This window comes from Canis lupus, chromosome 20 (assembly GCF_011100685.1).
Source record: "Canis lupus familiaris isolate Mischka breed German Shepherd chromosome 20, alternate assembly UU_Cfam_GSD_1.0, whole genome shotgun sequence".
In the NCBI taxonomy this organism is placed as follows: domain Eukaryota; kingdom Metazoa; phylum Chordata; class Mammalia; order Carnivora; family Canidae; genus Canis; species Canis lupus.
Genome location: NC_049241.1, coordinates 7303394 through 7323410, shown reverse-complemented (window position 1 = coordinate 7323410; position 20017 = coordinate 7303394). Strand labels below are relative to the sequence as shown.

At 46.7% G+C, this 20017-nt stretch overlaps 1 protein-coding gene and 1 long non-coding RNA gene across 13 annotated transcripts in view; one reads left to right on the top strand and one right to left on the bottom strand.

Moving 5' to 3' along the window:
- Positions 1 to 14458, bottom strand: part of LOC102151123 — a 54869-nt gene extending 40411 nt beyond the window's left edge. For 3 of the 5 annotated variants that reach the window (XR_005374595.1, XR_005374592.1, XR_005374593.1), the window contains exon 1: positions 3459 to 3507. This is a non-coding gene — a long non-coding RNA (uncharacterized LOC102151123). Of the gene's footprint in view, positions 1 to 3458; positions 3811 to 14069 lie in introns of those variants that run through there. The other 2 variants (XR_005374596.1, XR_005374594.1) reach the window with 2 other exon arrangements.
- HRH1 (histamine receptor H1) overlaps positions 13871 to 20017 on the top strand; it is a 74861-nt gene continuing 68714 nt past the window's right edge. For 2 of the 8 annotated variants that reach the window (XR_005374585.1, XR_005374586.1), the window contains exon 1: positions 13873 to 14346. The gene's annotated coding sequence lies outside the window, so the exon portion shown is untranslated. Of the gene's footprint in view, positions 14347 to 14615; positions 14693 to 15018; positions 15162 to 20017 lie in introns of those variants that run through there. The other 6 variants (XR_005374587.1, XR_005374583.1, XM_038565633.1 and 3 more) reach the window with 6 other exon arrangements.

Sequence of the window (20017 nt, the reverse complement as noted above, 5' to 3'; positions counted from 1 at the left end):
TTCCATTCTGGCTATATTCCCTTTTTGCCTTCACACCTCCCAGGAGCCTCCCAGGGGCTCACCCTGCCCCTCTAGGCCCACCACACCCCATCCTCTGCACTATGCCACCCCCCACTTCAGAACCCTGCTCCCTGCTCACCTCTTCCCAGACCTCCCTTAGATGAACCCTACTAACTCCCTATCAGCCCTTAGCACTTGTAAAGACACCCAATTGCCAGGTTCTAATCTGAGCTCTGCCACTTAAAGCCTGTGTGACCCTTCAGAATCCTATACCTTTTTCTGGGTCTCAGTGTCCACATCTGTAAAACGTACATTGCCATGTGTCTTAGTCGGCTTAGGCTGCTGTGACATACCCTGGACTGGGTGGCTTAGACTACATAAATTTATTTTCTCACTGTTCTAGAGTCTAGAAGTCTGAGATCAGGGTGCCAGCATGGTCGGTGAGAGCTCTCTTATAAGGCACTCCTGTCATAAGACCCCACCCTCATGACCTCATCTAATGCAAATTACCTCCCCAAGGCCCCACCTCCAAATACCTACCATATATTGGGGGCTAGGGCTTCAACATATGAATTTGGTTGGGAGAGGGAAGACACATTCAGTCCATTAAACCAAGCTTACTTGACAGGTGGGATTCCATGGAATTCTGAAGGTATGAAGCTTAATATATGCCAAGTGCCAGACTCTTATTAAGGGTTATTATTTTTCATCATTACTGTGTAAATGTGTGTGTGTTTCTCAGCAACAGAATACCATACACTATTCATAAGCATCTGATGCCCACTAATCAGGTGCTCAAGGGCAGGGGGTGTGTCTGCTGCTTTCGGAGTGTTCTCTCAACCTACGAGAAAAACTACCAGAAACCAGATCCAAAATTCCTCTCTCCCTCCTGGGATCCTAGAGCCATATTTGTCTTGGGTCATACGTATCTGATTTTCTGACTCTCAGGCCTGACCATAAAGCTTTTCAGCTCAGGGGCTCTGTAGGGAGAAATTTCACTGCCCTCCACCTCAGTTCTCTTGTCTATAAAACAAGCATAAGAATACCGATCTCATAGCATTACTAGGAGGGCTTGATGAAAAACCACATGGTAAGCTCTCAGTATATGTCAATGATAAAGATGAATAAATATATTAGTTACCTGATACTGTATAACAAATTGCCTCAACATTTAGTGACTTGAACAATCAATAATCATCTATTTTCTCTTGTGGTTTTAGTGGGTGAAGAATGCAGAAGTACTTTAGATGGGCAGTTCTATCCCAAGGTCTCTCATGAAGCTGAGGCTTCAGTCATCTGAAGTCTTGACTGGGCTAAATAATCCAGTTCCAAGTGGCTTGCTCATATGTTCCCAAATTGGTGCTGGCTGTTGGGGTTGGGGATGGGGCTTGGTTCTTCTTTCCACAGAACTCCTTAAGTGTCCTTACAATATGGTAGCTGATTTACCCAATGAACCATACAAGAGTCCAAGGAAGAGCTGCAATATTTTTTATCATCTAGGTTCAGAAGTCACACACTATCACTCCTGTGGTATTCTATGGGTTGATGCAGGCCCATCCTAATTTAATGTGGGCTACACACAAACATAAATACCAGGGGGTAAGGGGTATCAGGACCCATCTTGGGAGACTATCATAGATGATGCCAAGTATATTCTTCATGTGAGATCAGGTGTCCAACAACTAGAAAGTGGCATAGCCAGGATTTGAATTCAATTCTATCTAGCTCAGACTTTGAGGTCTTAACCACCATCCTTTGTTGAAACCCATTTACTTCATGCAAGCAATCACTTACTCATTCAGCAAACCTTGTCTAAGTGCCTACTCTACTATGAGTGCCCTAGATGCTAGCAATGCCTCTGTCCTCAAGGAAACCCAGTCTGGAGGGTGTGTGGATGGCAGAGCTAGACCCAGCTCCCAAGTCCCTTGGTCTCTAGTTCACTGTTCTTTCTGTTCTGAGATACTTGCATCAGAGGGGAAAATCACTGCAGCCTTGCAACTCTTTGGGCAAAAAGTGGTGGAGGGGAATTACAGAAACTGAACTGAATGTGGAACCAGGAGTCTGGGTCTAGGTCTGTCTTTGACATCGATTTGTAGGATGCTTTTGATAAGTCCCTTCCCCTCTCTGGGCTCAGCTTCCTGACTTGCAGAATTGTCTGTAAGAAACTCACCTGTGCAAATGGTTCACTTAGTACCATTTATTAAGCACATACTACAGACCATGTACTGGTCTAAGTGCTGGGAACATGAGGAACAACGTTCCTGCCCTCCCGCTGCCCTCCTACATTCAAATGTAGGCTGAGAAACAATAAACACAAACCAACAAAGAAAAAGACCATTGCAGATAGCCATGAGAACATGAAGGGTGAAATGATAGGCAGGGGGCACTACTGTGTTCAGGGAAGTTTTCTCCAAAGGGCGGCAACTGAGTATAGATTGAATGATGGTGAGGTGACCATGGAAGGATTGGCGGGGGCAGGGTGGGAGTGGGGGAGGAAATGACTGTCCCACTTAGAAGGACCATCAAGTGCAGAGGCCCCAAGACAAGACAAAAGATTGCTCTGTTTGCCTGCAGCAAGGAAACTACAGTGGCTGGAGGGTAGGGAGCCCAGGCAAGAGGGTGGGACTTGAAGACAGAAAGGTGCAAGGGTAGATGACAGGGAGACTTGTAGACCTTGGGAAGGTGTGTGAGCTGAATTTTAAGTGGAATAGGAAGCCCCTGAATGATTTTTAATAAAGATTATTTAATGTGCATCAAAGGGGCCTCTACCTGTTGTGTGGGGAATGGGTCACTTGTCTCTCATAACATATTCTTTCAAAAGTTTTAATTAACTTTTTTATTGTGATAAAATAGACACAACATAAATTTTACCATTTTAATCACTTTTGAGAGTACAATTCAGTGGCAGTAGGCACATACGCAATGTTGTGCAACCATCACCAGCATCCGTTCCCAGAACTTTTACATCACTCCTAACAGAAGCTCTGTACCTCTAAAGCTTTTCAGTGGAGCCTGTGGTCATCAGAACTTTTTCAGTTAAAAGTGACAAAAAGCCCAACTCAAATAGAATTACACCAAGGAGAGAAGTGATTGGCTCACAAAAGTGAAAAGTACAGGTTAGTCTTCAGGCATGGCTGGATCTAAAAGCCCAAGCAATATCATCAGGCATAGGGCTCTCTTTCTTTCAGCTGTTTACTCAAGTGCTGGCTTTATTCTCAGGCAGTCTCTCTCTCTCCCTCTCTCGATTTTATTTATTTGTTCATGAGATACACATACACACACACACACACACACACACACACACACAGAAGCAGAGACATAAGCAGAGGGAGAAGCAGGCTTCCTGTGGGGAGCCTGATGTGGGACTGGATCCCAGGACTCTGGGATCCCAACCTGAACCAAAGGCAGACACTCAACCACTGAGCCCTCCGTGTGCCCCCAGCCGTTCCCCTTCTTACTGACAAAGAGAGCCATCGGCAGCTCCAGGCTTCCATTCCACCAGCTAGGCAACCCCAGAAGTAAATAGAGGATTCTTTTGCCAAGAGTTCCAGCAGAATTTCCAGGGCTAACTCTTATTGGAGCAATCTGGGCCACGTGTCAATCCCTGAACCAATCACTGCATTCCACCAGAGAGCTGGAACTTGCTGATTGGCCAGGGCCACATGTCCTACAAGCTGGGAAGTGGAATCACCTCCACTTTAGGTACTTGGCCTGAGGTTAGGAAGGAGTAACTTCTCAGTCCCAAAGACAAGGTTCTGTCACAAGGGAAAGGGGCCAGCAGGGGCTGCACAGGCAAAGCATCTGGCTAACCACTACAACACTTACAGATGTTACCTCCTCTGATCTTTTTCTCAGCAGTTGGCTCCACTACGACATGAAAGACGAGATCCTGACAGTCTCCTTAACTTCCCCCCACTATTACAGTTGCCAAGGTCTACCTCCTCAGTGTCCTGGAAGCTCTTCTCTCAACCCCAAACTCTTTTTCCCCTGCCCTAGCTCAGACCACACATCCCCATCTCTTGGATTATTGCAACTCCCTCTATATACCACTGACCTCCCTTCCTCCTGAGGGAGGTTTTCTAAAGTCCAGGTCTGACCACAACTGTTCAGGCCCCCACTTTGAGCTCCTCTTCAGCTTATGAGGCTCTGTCAGATCTGACTGCTGCTGCTTTCATCTGCAGTCTCATCTCCCCACCCCCACACCACCCCACTTAAGTCCTCTTGTGACTCATCCCGTCCTTTGGCATGCTGCTCCTTTTGCCTGGAATGCCCATAGCGACATCTTTTGCTTGACTTTCAGTTCAAGTCCTTTGAAGTTTAGTTGAGCTATCATTTCCTCCAGGAAGTCTTCCTTAGGGACCCACCCCTCCCTCCACACACCCATCCCACACATGGTGTGGTTAATACCCCTCCTGGGCTCTCACAGAGTGCTATGTGTTTACCTCTTCATAGCACCAAGAGTGGCATGTTATTTTTGAAATATTAACCTCTGTTTTTTAATTAAAATGAGATTTTTAGAACTGATTTACACATGGTAAAATGCACAAATGTTAAAAATTTTTACCTATCTCTACATACCTGTGTCACCATCCCAAAGATCAAAGTATAGAATTTTTCTGGCACCTGCTTCTAGTGCCTCTTCTAAGTCACTAACAGTCCCATTCCCCACCCCTCTCCTAGAGGTAACCACTTCTAAGACTGTAGATTAGTCCTGCAAGTTATTGAACTACATATAAGTAGAATTGTACAATATTCACTTTTTATGCACTGGTTTCTCTTATTCAAAATAATGATTTTTTTTTCTTCTGTGTTGTTGTGGGCAGCAGTAAGTAGTTCATCTACTTTTATTGCTATATAGTATCCTGTACTATGAATTTGTTTATTCAAACTCCTGTTTGAGTGGATATTTAGGTTGTTTCCAGTTTGGACTATTAGGAATAAATCTGTTATGATTTATGTACAGATTTTGTGGACATGTTTTCATTTCCCCCAAAGATATACCTAGGAGTGGAATTTCTGGATCATAGGCAGATCTATGTTTATTAAAGCTGCCAAGCAGTTTTCTAAAGTGCCTGTACCATTTTGCATCTCCACCAGGCATGTATGAGAGTTCCAGGGGCTCCACATTCTGGCCAATACTTGATGTTGTCACTCACTTTTATTTCAGCTATTCTGATTGGGGCGTGGAGGAAGCTCATTGAGTTGTTTTCCATTTTTGCTAATTTCTGTTACCCAGAAGTCTTATCTTAAGCTGCTATCTCAAGGCTACTTTCTTTTTCTGGCTGTGCAGGAAAAAAAAAAAAAAAGAAAGAAACCAAACTCTTTTCCTGGCTTTTGAGTTTCAAAACTCTAGGATCTCAGGAGCAACAGGAAAAGATTCTTGTGTACTGATGACATGATTAATAAAGGGAAATGCAGCGTATTTAGGGGCAAGGCTCCACTTCTCTGAAACTAGGCAAGAGTTTCCAGATGTAAAAATGTGTTAAGGAAACCTAACTCAGAATTGGAGTAGGGAAGCCATGGTTGCAGCTTGCATAGTGCAGCAGGAAGAAGGAAGTTTTCCCTTGGGCTGGCAAAGACAAGCTGCCCTCATCTGCAGCCAATGAGAGGCTGCCACCACTTCAAACTCATTTTTCTTCCAATGAATTTTGTTCAAAACAACCTCACCCAACTCCCTTTCTTCCTCTATAAAGAACACTCTCTTCATTTGTTCTGGGGACTCACTTATGATTCCTTTGCTTGTCTCGAGTTGCAATTCCTCTACTATTCCTGAATAAACTGGATTTTACTTACTTTTTCCTTTTAAAAGGTTGACAGAGACAAGGGTAGGAGAGACAGCTGGAGCAGCAGCAAAGGGGGAGGTAGATGGTACAAACTCCTGAGGAAAGGCACACTTGAACTTGCCCCTTCACTGGATAGGGCCCGGAGCTTGGAGAAAGAGCTACAGAGCTTGGAGAAAGGTCCCAGATTCCCCACATAACTTCAAAGAGATTGAATGTAGAAAAACCCATGCTCTTCTCCTAAAGCAAACTCTGGCAGAAAAATGGCCATGTGGCTGAGCAGAAGAATCTTAAATGCCTAACAGAGTTTTCTATGCCCCTGGGGCCATGGGAGCTGAGGTCAGACTATGATTACCTCATTTTACAGATGGGCATATGACAGCCAACATTTACTGAGCACTCACCATTGCCAAGTAGTGCTCTAAGCATTTTTCATTTATTAACTCATGTTATCCTCACTACAACCCAATGAGGTTAATACTACTATTATCTTCATATTACAGATGGAGAAACTGAGGCATAAAGCAATGAAGTGACTTGCTAAAGATTGTGATAAGATTTGAGTCCAGGTTGCTTGATTCCAACACACATGTGCCCATCTCCAGCCCATTCCAATGTCCATTTCCAGCTGTGTGCTCATGCTCCCTGCATGATCCACTCCGCCTGAAACCCTCTAACTTCTCAACTTCTGCCCATTCCACTGGTGAACTCTTCACACACTTGATACCTCCTCTGACTTCCTTGATGCTCAAGAGTAGAAATATTCATTCCTCCCTCCCTTCCCTCCTCTGTTCCCATAGCACTTTACTTTTAGGAATTGTGTAAATTAGGATTGGGTTTATCTGTATGAAAGAGAAACTTCAAAATAATGGAGTGATAAGCAAAATAAGTTTCTCTTTCATGTAAAAGAAATATGGAGGTAGACAACCCAGGGCTGATACAGCAGCTCTATGGTTTCAGTGACTGAAGCTGTTTTATTTGCTCCATCATCTGAGTATGGGGCTCCCTTCCTAAGGTGACATTACAGGTCAAAATTGCTGCTAAAGTTCCAGCCATTGCATCTACATCCCAAATGGTAGAAAAAAGGAAAGGAGCATTTGCTTGATCCTTTTAAAAAGATTTCCCACACAGGCAAACCTTTCAGTGACTGAGCTGCCAAATCTGCACATGCTGAGCAGAGACCCAGAAGCAAAGGCTCCAGCTACGTGGTGCTGCTTTGCTTTTCTCAGCCACAGCCATGCAATACTCCTTCCAGAACAGGCTGTGCACAGAAAGCATTGCCACACTGGCTGTGCCATCAGCCACATGAGGACCATGCTTTGCGAGATGTCTTTCCACCAGGGGAGGTGAGGACAGGGAGACAGAGCTTACTTGTCACTCCAGGCCCCCGTCCACTCCACTTCGCCCTACAGGTTCCGGAGTCTGATCAGCTTCTCCGGACAGCCCCGGAAATCCACCTGCAAGGTCCACCCGGGAAACGACCTGAGCCGCTGGGGCCCCACTGCCCCGTGCCCGCGTCTGCCGCCAGAGGGCTTGCACTCAACATGTCAAATGTCCCCAACAAGCACACCTTTATTTTAACACATGTTTTCCAGACATGACCAACTGCTTTATTTTCCACAATTGGGTTGAATGAACAGTGGGCCTGGCTCACAAACAAGCTTGTGTCGACTTTAACTTGCATTTAGATGTTGCAGTTGCCCAAGACTGACGGGGCCCTTTTACAGGGGACCCAATGGTCCTAAATGCCTTCCAAACAAACGCCAAGAGCACAGGGCTCTGTGTGCCCTGAGCACGCACTCTGGATGAGGCATGGCACTAAGTGTTTCAAACACACTGTCGCCTCACTGCAACTTCTCGGGGTCCTAGGAGCTGAGTGCCGTCACTCGTTATTCTACTTATTCTACGGCTCAGAAATCCTAGAGTCAGGGCCACCTGGGTGGCACAGCCATTGAGTGTCTGCTCAGGTCGTGATCTCGGGGTCCCACATCAGGCTCCCTGCATGGAGCCTGCTTCTCCCTCTGCCTGTGTCTCTGTCTCTCTCTCTCTGTATCTCTCATGAATAAATAAATAAAATCTGAAGAAGAAGGGAGGAGGAGGAGGAGGAGGAGGAGGAGGAGGAGGAGGAGGAGGAGGAGGAGGAGGAGGAGGAGGAAGAAATCCTACAGTCAGAGGTGGGACATCACCCAAGGCCAGTAAATCATAGAGAGAAGATGGGCTCCCAGGCAGCCATCTGCAAAGCTCACACTTGGAAACCCACACCTTCCCCTGCTATTTACTGAATGCTCACTAGAGCACAGTGCTCTCACCCTTCACACACCCACACACACAATGAATGCCAGGTGTCCTCCTTCCCTTTGGTCTTCCATCACACCCACACTTACACACACATGCACTTGGAAACTGCATTAAAAAGCGTGTTTGCAAAACACAAACACATGAACGATCATCCGTGCCATTTTAACATGTAACAAAAACTGAGATCCCATCGTATTTCCCTTTTTGCCTTGGCCATCAGGAAACCCAAAGCAAAATTCATTTTTCAACAGTAACACTGTCTTGTTTCTGGATTGTCTGGTGCATTTTTTTTTACCTTCGTGGTATGCTTTGATTGTGTCTGGCTCTTCACTGTATGTCACTGCAAATTCTTTTTCAAAGTGGGCAGATATAGTAAATAAAAATACTGAAAGCCATGGCCCATGCTTTCTGCTGGGGCTGGAGAATATGGAAAAATAAAATAAAAATAAAAAAAATAAAAAGATTTCCCAGTAATTCCCAAAACATTTACCCTTACATCTCATTAGCCAAGATTTAGTCACATGACTACACCTTGCTGCAAGGGAGGCTGGGAAATCCAATCTTTTAGTTGGATATTGAAAGAATGATTATTAAGAGGCAGTCTTTGCCACATCATTACTGTAGCATTTATCCACACTATAACTGGGATATTTTATTTGGATGTTTTTCTCCACAGATAGAATATCTTGAGGGCAGATTCTTGTCATCTTCATCCTCACATCCCAAAGTCAAGCACATTTGGAGACACTTGAGATGAAGGAATAAGTGACTAAGTGTTACCTTTCTTTAGATGCCCCAGGGGCCCATAGCACAGATCTCTGCTCACAGCAAGCCTCCAAAAATTGATTGAAATGAATTTACGTGTTCTTAACCTCAGTTTCCTTATTTTTAAAATGGATATAAATGACTTCAAAAGTTAATCCCAGTTTAGGGATAATTAGAGTCCACTGTATAAAATTTGAAAAATACAGCTAAATATTAAAAAGTGAAAACCCAGCCAGAGATAGAGGTTGTATGTAGCTTCCATTTTCACTATTTCTTCTGCATAAACACATAGACATGTTTTGCATATGAATAGGATCCCACTGTGCATACATTTTATAACCAGCCATTTTCACTTAAATAACGTATGACTGAACTTCTGCTCAAGACAAACTAGCTTGCAGAGAACAATCCTCTCAATATACAACTGGAAAATCCGGCTGGAAAAAAAAAAAAAAAAGAAAATCCGGCTGGGAGAGCTGTTAAAAAAGAACATAAAAATCTGCTAAAGGCATCAAAGAGCTCTCCAGGAAGCCAACACCTGAAGGATCAAGATCCCAGAGTGAAGAGAAACACATGGAGGGGAGCCCAGCATTCCATGTGCTTTCCCCCGGAATCTGCCAATTCCTAAGTAACTAGGTGGAGAGACAGAAGCTGAGAAACAGTAAAGCTGAGCAGGGTTTTCGGCAGTCGTACAGGGCTGGAGAGGCAAAAGTAATTTATGCTGAGCCCATTTCTAGGCCATACATGTTCTCTGGGAGCATATATGAAGATTCACTGGAGCTCACAGACATTTTTTATACATAGAGTTTTGGCCTTGGAAAGAACTCCAGAGATAATATAACCAAACACTTCATTTTAACAATGTGGCAACTGAGGCCCAGAGATGCTGAGTGACTTGCTCAGGGTCACACAGCAAATGGATAGAGCCTCCTGGTACAACCTTCTTGGATTGCCCTGGTCTGCAGCTGTTGTTACTACTCCCAGCCATAAGCTCCCATTCCTCTCACACATCCTAGCGAGAGAGAGAGAGAGAGAGAGAGAGAGAGAGAGAAGAGAAGAGAGGAGAGAGAAAGGGAGATAGGACTAATTAATCTCACTTCTGATTTGTGATCTTTTAATAAATGAAAGTGCTTTTCTAAAAGGAAACCAAACACATCCTTTTATAACAATTATTGGACATTATTCCTAATTACCAAAGTAATACAAATTTACTAAAGAAATATTGGGAAATATAGATAAGTTAAAACCAAAAGCATCTATTCTCTCCTTCCCACTATGCCTTATATAACCACTGTTAAGTTTTTTATACATAAATAGGTATATTTTATTTTTTTCACAAAATGAGTTCACACATACCTAGTCTTCTGTAACTTGCCCTTTTAACTTAACATTCATGTCATAAACCATTTTCACATACTTCCATAATGTCTAATATGATCTTAACAGTCCTATAGTTAGACATTTGGATTATTTTCAATCTTTTCCTCTTACATGCAATCCTCGAATGAACATCTTTATGTATATCCTGGTGATATTCATTATTATTTTCTCAGGAAAAACTGTTAGAGTGTGGAATAATAGGCTGAATATATTTAAAGCCTTCAATATTTGGTTCCAAATTGCCCTCCAGGAAGGCTGTATCAATTCACGCTTCCACCAGCAGTGTTCACTCCAAGCCTACTCACTTTACTTAAGTGGGCAAGAAAGGGGCAGGTCTTATTCCAGGTTGATATTTGCCATTCTTGCTCACCTTCCTTTAAATGCATAAGCTTCACAGCATGCCAATCTAACTAAATTTAGAGTGGAGAAGTCACTAACTGCCCAAGGCCAAAAACTTTGAAACTGCATCAGGGCCAAGTTGAAGGGGCAGTTTTAATAATTCCACATAACATGCTTGCCACTTGGCCTACTTTGGCCCTGAAAGATGAACATCTGTTCTCACAAACGGAGCAGGAAATAAAATAAGAGAAGGGCCATCTTGCCTTCTTTGGGCAGCTGTCTGAAACATAACCACTTGGAATTCTCAGCACCCAGAGTACAGAGTCCCCAGAGGAAATGGCTGAGTGCTGGGTGGGGAGTTGGACTGAGCACTCTGCCTATGTCTACCAGTCCATTGCTTTTTGCTCAGTCTGGGAGTCCAACATAAGTAGTATTCGTTTCCTCTGGGTCTTAAGGACTTTGTGATTTCCAGTGTCCCCTGTGCTAATGCAAAGAATACTCCTTTGATTAGTGACAGACCTAAAATTTCTCAGCTGAGACTTTAACTAGAATTTGTTTCAGTTCAAGGGACATGGATTTTTTTTTTAATTTTTAAAAAAGATTTAATTTATTTATTCATGAGAGACACACAGAGAGAAGCAGAGACAGAGGCATAGGGAGAAGCAGGCTCCCTGCGGGGAGCCCGATGCAGAACTCCATCCCATGACCCCAGGATCATGACTTGAGCTGAAGGAAGACACTCAACCATTGAGCCACCCAAGTGCCCCAGGGCATGGGTACTATGACTGGGCTCTGTGACTGGTCAGCTGGGTCACCTGGTCCATTCCCCTCTCCATGTGACCAAGGAAGCAGTTGGTCTGGATTTGGCAAGCCATGAAACATGTTTCCCACGAGAGAGATCTCAGGGTCTGAGCACCCACCACAGCCAAGCACTTTACACACATGAGCGTATTAATCCTAACAATGCTCCTTAGTAACTGGACATCTGGGCCTGTCTAGCACCAATGCCCCATTATTCTGTTAATAGCACCCTGACTTTCTTTTAGGGACCCATCCCCTCCAGTACTCCTAGTCCCTGTCAGTTAGGAGGGGCTGACCCCACTCTCTGACACTTGCCATAGGCATGTAACTCAGGCTTAGCCAATCAGAGCAGTTGTAATGGGTTCAGCCTGGACATGTGACCCAATCCAGGCCAATGGAGATCAACCCTGGGATTTTTGCTGGAAGTATTGGGAAGTGATCTCTTTGTCTTGAGTTTGCTTAATTGGCCATTTCTGCTTCCCTGCAGAAAGACCCCGCCTGCTAATAAAACAGAGTCAAGACACAAAGGGAGAGAGATTCATGACGACTTCTGTTGAGCTCCTGGCATGCACTATGGTCTGAATCCAAAACTTTTCAGTTCAGAACTCTTTTTGGCTGAACCTGGTTATAATTGGGTTTATGTGCCCTGCAACCAAAAGAATCATCATTAAAATCCTGGATATGATGCAGATGTTATCACTCTCATTTAACGGATGAGGTCGTTGAAGATCAGAGAAGCAAAGTAAGCCCTGAACTCACAAGTGGTAGAGCAGATTTTTTCATCTACCGCTTCTTAATCTGTACCTCTAATCTCTGCTCAGGGGCTCAGACAGTCCCCCTTTCCTACCTTCCTTCCACAAAGCACAAAGCACGGAGGTAGGGGCAAGCTTGTGAAGCCAGGCCAAGCCAGGTTCCAGGCCTGGTTCAACTGCTTCCTAACCTAGTCTGATCTTGGAATGACTTACTAGACAGACTCTGAACCGGTCTCTTCCCCAATTTGCGCCTCACTCTTCCCATCTGTGAAATAGGAAATTAATAGTATCTTGCTGGCAGGATTGTTGTGTGGAGCAGGTGTAGTGCATTATGTCTAATGCTCTTAGAGCCTGGCACATGGTAAATATGACAAAGGGCTTACTGTTATTTTTCTCCTGCTGCCTGTATGTTATTAGTAAGTTGGTTACCCACCTCCATCCCACACAACCAGGATGTGGCCTATGTTATGATATGTCAGTTCCAAACTATACAACAAAGCAACACATACTGTGCTCCCCAGGGGCTTCAAATAATGTCTGACATGCTGTTTCTAAAATTCTGAAGTTTCTAAAAATGGTGACCACTATGCGCTTAGCAGGCCTAAAACCAGCCCAGGAAGTAAAACCTTGGAGAGGGATTCCAAATAATCAAGCTTTATGAGGAACTGCAGAAATGAGACGGGATGGCAGTGGACCCAGCCATTTCTAAGCGCCCCCACCCAACCTCTTGCTCCCATCAGCCCCACAGCTATAGGGGGTAGACTGCATTTCCCTTAGAGTATATAACAGTCGCTCCCCCAAGGGCTAGCTCAATTCCAAAATGGCATCCATCTGGTAAAGTATAAAATACGGAGGCCCTGGAGAATCACCAGGCAATGGATGGGGGATCACTGTGGATGCAGAGTGAGTCCCAGTTGGGGGGTAGGCTAATCAACAGAGGTCTGGTCAGAGGAACAAACAAGGGGAATCCCTTGCCTCTTGGATTCGTGAAAGTCAGTAACATGGCTTGTTGGCTATCTTGAACCCAAAGTCTCCTATCTCTGGGCATCATCATCAGCCCTTTAATCCCCACCTTGAAGAAAGGCTCCGCAGTCTATGAGCCACCACTTGAGGACTTGCTAAGTCCTTTATGTAAAAGACCTCATGGGACTTTCCAGCAGCTGCAGTGAGATGAAGATTACAGCGCAGTCAAGATGATCTTGCACCTTGTAGCCAGGTTGCTACAAGGTTGGGTGGATACTCAGTCCTCCTCTATACTAGCTGTGTGACCTTGAGCAAGTTATTTAACCTCTCTGGACCTCAGTTTTCTCCTCTGTGAAACAGGAATAACAATAGTTCCCACTTACTCAGGGTGTCGTGAGGATTAAGTGAATAAACACCTGTAGCACTTAGACGAGTACAGGGCACCATGACAGCTGTTTTCATTACCCTCATTTTGCACATTGAGGCGGAAAGGCCAGAAAGATACAACATCCCATGCGTATCTTGTGAGGCTGAGCCTCAGACTAGCTCCATGTGACCCCACAACGACTCAGTGGAATTTACCTTCTACCCAAAGGAAGCTAAAAGCCCCACCATGCCCCAAACCCATACTCCCCCCCACACACCCTCAACACAGGGTTCTTTCCTCCTCAATACCTTTCTTGCCCTCTGAACTTGAGTGTCTCTTTCTGAAGCCTGGAGATAAGATCTGAAGTCACAACTGCTATGAGGTTCAGATGGAGTTTTCCTCACACTGAGCAAAGAACTCTTTGCCTCTCTTGCCTGGCTTTGGAACTGAAGGCAGCCTGTAAGGATTCTCAGGCTGCCAGAGGCAGGGGCGGAGGCTCCCGGGGACCTGCGGAAGAACCACCCCCCTACCCTCACCCAGGCAACCTCCCCGGGCCACACGGCTAGATTCAATCTGGCGCAGGCTGCTAATGGAAACACCTTGTCATTTGGAACGTGAGCTCACCTGGAGGGGGCTACGGAGAAATGGGGGAGGGGGGCTGGCGTTCCAGACCTTGGAGGTCTCTCCAGTTCCCCAGGAAACCTCTCGGGCAGGGTCCCTATCCGGCAGTCTTGGTGCTTCTCTGGCTGGCTCTGTCCGTCTGTTGGTATATCGGGCGCTCCCGGGGTGCGTGGAGGTGGGGCCTCACCGTCTGCGGGTGGCTCTGCCAGACATCACCCCCTCGGACTTTCGACCTCGCCTTCTCTATCTGGACTGACCTATTTCCGTCGCCCACTCGCAGGTGAGCGTGGGCTCGGACCCCTCTTCTCTCTCTCTCTCGGTTCTGACCGCCTGTCCCTTCTGCGTGTGTCCAGGCTCGAGGAGCCCGAGGCGAGAGCGTGTCGCGCCCTCTCGCGCCCCCTCCCGGCGTGGGGCGGCCCCGGAGCGGCGAGCGGGAGGCGGGGGCGCTGCAGCCGGCGGGCCCGGGTCCCCGCCCCCCTTCCCGGCGGGCCCCCCTCGGCGCCGCTCCTCCCCCGGCGCCCCCGCCCCCGCCCCGCCCCCCGCCCCCGCCCGGCCGCCGAGCGCCGAGCGCCGAGCCCCGAGCAGCCCGGCCTCCGCGCCTCCAAACTTTCCCCGGAGCCGGCGCGGTGAGTCAGAGCGGGGCGCGGGCAGGGCTCGGCCGGGGCGGACGCGGGGCCGCGGCGGCGGGCGAGGCTGGGCGCCGGCCCGTGGGGTCTGGGCGGCCCTGCGGAGCGGCGGGGCCCCCGGGGCGGCCGGCGCGGGGCGGGCGGGCTCGGGCTCGGGCTCGGGCTCGGCTCGGGCTCGGGCTCCGCGGCGGCTCGGGGCGGGTCCCGCCGCGCGGCTCGCTGCCCGGCACCTCCCGGATCCCCCGGGTTGCGGCGCGCAGACACCTGTGGCTTCCCCGGCTCGCCGGGGTGCGCGCCCCGAGCTTCTGCCTTCGGGCCGTGGGGCGGCGAGGACGGGCCCCCAGCTTTCAGAGCCGCCCCTGAGTTTGATGCTGCCCGCAGCCCCAGCCCATCCGATGGGCGCGTTATCTGTGCCGGGCGCTGGGCATCCATTACCTCTTGGGATTCTCCCGGCCACGCCAGCAACCAGGTATTGCTGCGCCCGTTTTACAGGAGACGAAACTGAGACTTAGGGAAGGAAAGTTGTGCGCAGGAAGGCAGCCAAGTCAAGGAGAGAGCCGGGTTTTCGAGCCCCAGATGGCCCGACCCTAAGCACTTGAGCGCACGCGGGCAAGCCCGAGGTTCAGCGTCACCAGGGGTCCGGGATGGGAAGCATCAAGCCCTGCGTCTAGGCTGCAAGCCCAGGAGGGACGGACCACCTCCTCCTTGCACCCCTCGGAGGAGCCTTTGGAACAGTGGGTGGCCATTACTGCCAGGGTCTGGATTTTGGTGCCCGAAGGGCACCAGGGCTGCTCTTTGAGGGCAAGAGTGAGAGGGAACCAAATTCTGGAAGTTGCTCTAGATTTTTCTGGAAGGAGCCAAGGAATTCGGGAGCAGGGGCTGAGCGCAGCAGTTCTTTATGGAAGCCACTTTTTGTCTCCGGGTGATAACCCATCTCCTACCCCACTCCCCCTGTCCCACAAGAAGAACACCGCCCCCCCCCCCCCCCACCACCACCACTACCACCAATCCCTTCATCCCTGAGTGTCCGCTCAGCCTGGCAGCTGGTAGTGCAGAGATGCTCCAGGCAGGGTCACTGTTCTCCGGCAGGGGGCTCCCACCTCAGCCTTGGAATCTGACATGAGGGGACCAGTGCTTGTTGTACTATGTGAGCCTGGCTGGAAGATGCTGAGGTAGCTCATTCCTTGATGTGTGTGTGTGTGTGTGGGGGGGGGGGGGGGGGGGGCGTAGGCCCTTGTGAGTGGAGCACAGATGGAGGGTATCTCCAGAACGTGAAAAGAGAGGAGTTGGGGGTCTGACATATTCCCATTCTTGGCAGCCAGGGACCAGCATGCACCAGGAGAGGGAGAGATAGAGGACTGATCATAGTGTCATTATGCATTATCCCATTTAGGTCTCACAGCAACCTTACAAGATAGGCGCTGTTACTACTAGCCTCATTGAACCTATACTCTGGTGAGGCTCAGGAAGGTTGAGAATGGAACACAAATCTTACTTGATTCCTTCCAGGTTATCAGTGAAACTCAGGCTGCAGATGGGACCTTAGGTCCCTCCTGCTTGTAGCTGGCAGCAGCAGAAATAAAGAATAGGGTCTTTGATGCCTGTGCACCACTCTCCCTTTTCTCTGATGGGTGTCCTGCAGGAGGCCTCCTGCTGAATGGGTTATCATTCACAGGAATCCCTGAAAACCCCAGGTAAATATGCTAATACGATTGAGGGCTTGCTAGGCCCTTATATGAGCCCAAGGCTGTCTGAGGCTGCCTGGCTTTATCAAGAGGTATTTCCCCTGGAGAGAGTCTGTGGACAGAAGAGAGAAAGCCTGGCACCATTTTCAAGTGTGATGCAGAATCTTTCCAAGGCAAGAGATGGCCCAGCACTCCCTGTCCATGATTTCAGAGCTGGGTGGAGACTTGAGCTGCCGGCAAAGGAGCCTGCAGCCCTGAGGAGATTGGGCAGTCCTGAGCTGGGAGTGGTTGGTTCCTCCTGGCTCTCAGCTGAATGTCCAAGGGAGGAAGAACTTGTATTGGAACTTCCTGCCTCTGCACTCTCTCAGAATTCCATGTTTGCATTTTCCTTTTCACAGCTGAGTTGTGCCTGGTGGAAATGGAGTGGCCTTTCGATAACACAGAGGAGGGATAGCAAAGAGAGCAAAAGTGTGGATTCTGGAACGGGTTCAAATTCCAATGCTCTTTATGAACTCTGTGGCCTTGGGCCAGTTGCTATGCCTCTCTGTTCCTCAGTTCCCTCATTTCTAGAATAGGAAGATTCATAGAACCTTCCTCACTAGGTTGCTGAAAGAATTGTGTTTATATGCATGAAGGCTTTAAATGATGCATGTAATACGTAAAAGTGCTATTTAAACATTAGTTGTCATGGTGGTTACTATTAAGGTCCAACAGGACCAAATTTGCTTCTTGGCTCTGCCTTCTGCAAGCTGCCTCACCAGTGCAAGCCTCTGGCTTTCTCATCTGTCGAGTGGGAGACATAAGTGTGTGTCCCAGAAGTCTTAAGTGTAGTTACAAGCTTTAAATAGCCTAACACCTGCTATCTAGGGGGCAGACTTAGTGAAACTTCTGGCATCCTGCTAGGTGCTCAGCAAATGCTGAGCATCACCACAGTTATCATTGTTATGCTGAACCACATTCCTTCACACTGTAGCTTGAACTCTGTACTTTGGCTTGGTTTCATGGGCACTGGGTTTGGGATAGTTTTCTGACCTTTCTATGGGTAAGAAAAGGATTCTTTCTATCTTTCAGCTAGGTTCTCTCTTCATGATCATTTCTCAGTTCCAAGCATGGGCCTCTTGGTGGTTGTAGGATGGCAGAGGGTAGGTTTGAAATTCATTTCAGGGAATCCCTGGGTGGCTCAGTGGTTGAGCATCTGCCTTTGGCCCAGGGTGTGATCCTGGGGGTCCCGGCATCGAGTCCCACATCAGGCTCCCTGCATGGAGCCTGCTTCTTCCTCTGCCTGTGTCTCTGCCTCTCCTTCTCTCTGTGTCTGTCATGAATAAATAAATAAAATCTTTTTTTAAAAAAAGAAATTTATTTCATAAGGTGCCCTGCCCTCACCAAGGCAAAGGCCCCAACACACCACTCGAGCTGCCTTTCAGATTGTCCTACTAACTTGAGATATTTTGTGCACCTTTCAAGTGAGTGGACATATCCAGAGTTCTGAAAATGTCCCTTTAAGACAGGATGGTGAGGTTAAGAAGAAAAAAAAAAAAAAGCTCAGGGTTACAACCCCAGCGCTTTGAGCTGAGTGACCTTGGGCCAGTCTTTTCATCTGCAAAATGGCCACTAATCATATTTCCCAGTGTCTGGTTCCAAGGATCAATGGCAAGATGGAAAAGCAGAGAAAAGAAGGGAAAAAGTAGATAGTATAAATGGCAAAGAATTACATGCAATTGTAAGTAATTCTCATTAGCATTCAGGCTGAGCATTAGTTGTAATTGCTCCTGATCCAAGACGTTTTATCTGAAAGATGTACCTGGCAGAGGATCATTCAAGCCCCAGTCACCTGCTGCCCTCCCTTTCACAGTGATGCTGAGCATTTCTGAATCTCAGGATGTAATTATAATAAAGCTCCCGTATCTTATTTATAAGTGACTCACTTCTGCCATTAATGGTGACAGAGGACTCAGGCACACACTCGTTGGGAACAATACTGCTGATGCCGTTGGGGGGGGGGGGAGCGGTTCCAGGGTGCCTCTTCTCTTTTATGCATTTATCTTCCCGGCTCTAATTCTCCAGTGATAATGCACGAGGATCACGTGGGCTGGGATCGAAGCTGACAGCTCTCAATTTGTGTAGCAGCTTGCATGGCAAGGCCCTTTGGAATTTTACTCTGCCAGCAGAATGGATGTTAGAAATCACTACATCACAACAGAGAATGGAGTAGAGGAGGTTGAGGAAGACACCTTCAGGGAGTAGCTAAAAGTGTAGACTCTGGCTTGAGTTCAGTTAGAGTTTGAATCTTGGTTCTTCCAGTTCATTAGTTGTAGCATGACTATTGGCCATCTTCCCAGCTAAACTATCAGTTTTGATCGAGCGGGGTCCATGCCTATCTTAATTCACCACGATATTCACAGCTCCTAGTGCATAGAAGGGGTTCGTGAATATCCAGTGAATGAAGAATTGGATATATGAATGACAAGTTGCTTGATCAAGCCTCAGCCTTCTCATCTGTAAAATGGAGTTAATATAGCACCCACCTTGTGGGTTGCTTGAGTACTGAATGAGGAAATGCTACGCACAGAATAAATACTCCGCAATGCCTTTGATGATAAGTTGTTGAGCAGAGTCTATGGAGAACTTTTTCCTCACACTCAGACCAACAAGAGGCAATAATACAGGCTATAAGGATCCCTGTATTTATACAGTACTCTACAGAGTGCTTTCATGTCCATTGACACCCCCCCCCCCAACAACTAGACAGAATGACTACTTCTGTTTTACAGATGAGGAAACAGGTTCAGAGGGGTTCGTGGGATGTCCAGAAGCAACAGGAAGTAGAATACATGACAGTTTGCTCTGATCTGCTGCTTAATATGACTGAGCCCTCTGTTGCCCCCAATGGGGGCTGGAAGGTGTAGTATTTAGTCTTCCATGAACATGGTATCTCTCTTCATCATTTCAGATATCTTTAGTTTCTCATGGTATAGTGTCCTAATTTTCCCTTGGTGGTCTTACACCTCTTTTGTTAGATATATTCCTAGTTATTTGATATTTTGCATTCTATTATAAATTATATATATGCATATGCGTATTTTTAAGTTAATGTTTTCTTGGTTACATTTTGGAAAAATGTGTTCTCGTTTTGTATATTGATTTTGTATCTAGAAATCTTGCTAAGCTCTCTTACTAATTAAAAAAATGTATTTGTAGATTCTTTTGGAAACAATGTTAATAGAATTGTAGAATATTTTTCTTTTTTTTCAACCCTTTCAGTTTTTCTTTTCTTTTCTTCTTTTCTTTTCTTTTCTTTTCTTTTCTTTTCTTTTCTTTTCTTTTCTTTTCTTTCTTTCTTTTCTTCTTTTTTTGTTTTAACTTGCCTGACAGCCCTAAGACTTCGGGGACAGTGGGCATCTTGCCTTTTGTAGTTCTTATGGAGTAGCTGTCCACATTTGACAGTTAGGTATGTTTAGTCTAGAGTCTTGGTAGATAAAGGAAGTTCCTTTCTAATCCCATTTTGCCATGTGTGTTTGGGTTTTTTTTTTCTTTCTTTTCTTCTTTTCTTTTGTTATAAATGGACATGTTTTTTCTTTATCTGCTCAGATAGTTACATGATTTTTCTTTTTCAATCTGTTAACATGGTGAACACACTGAC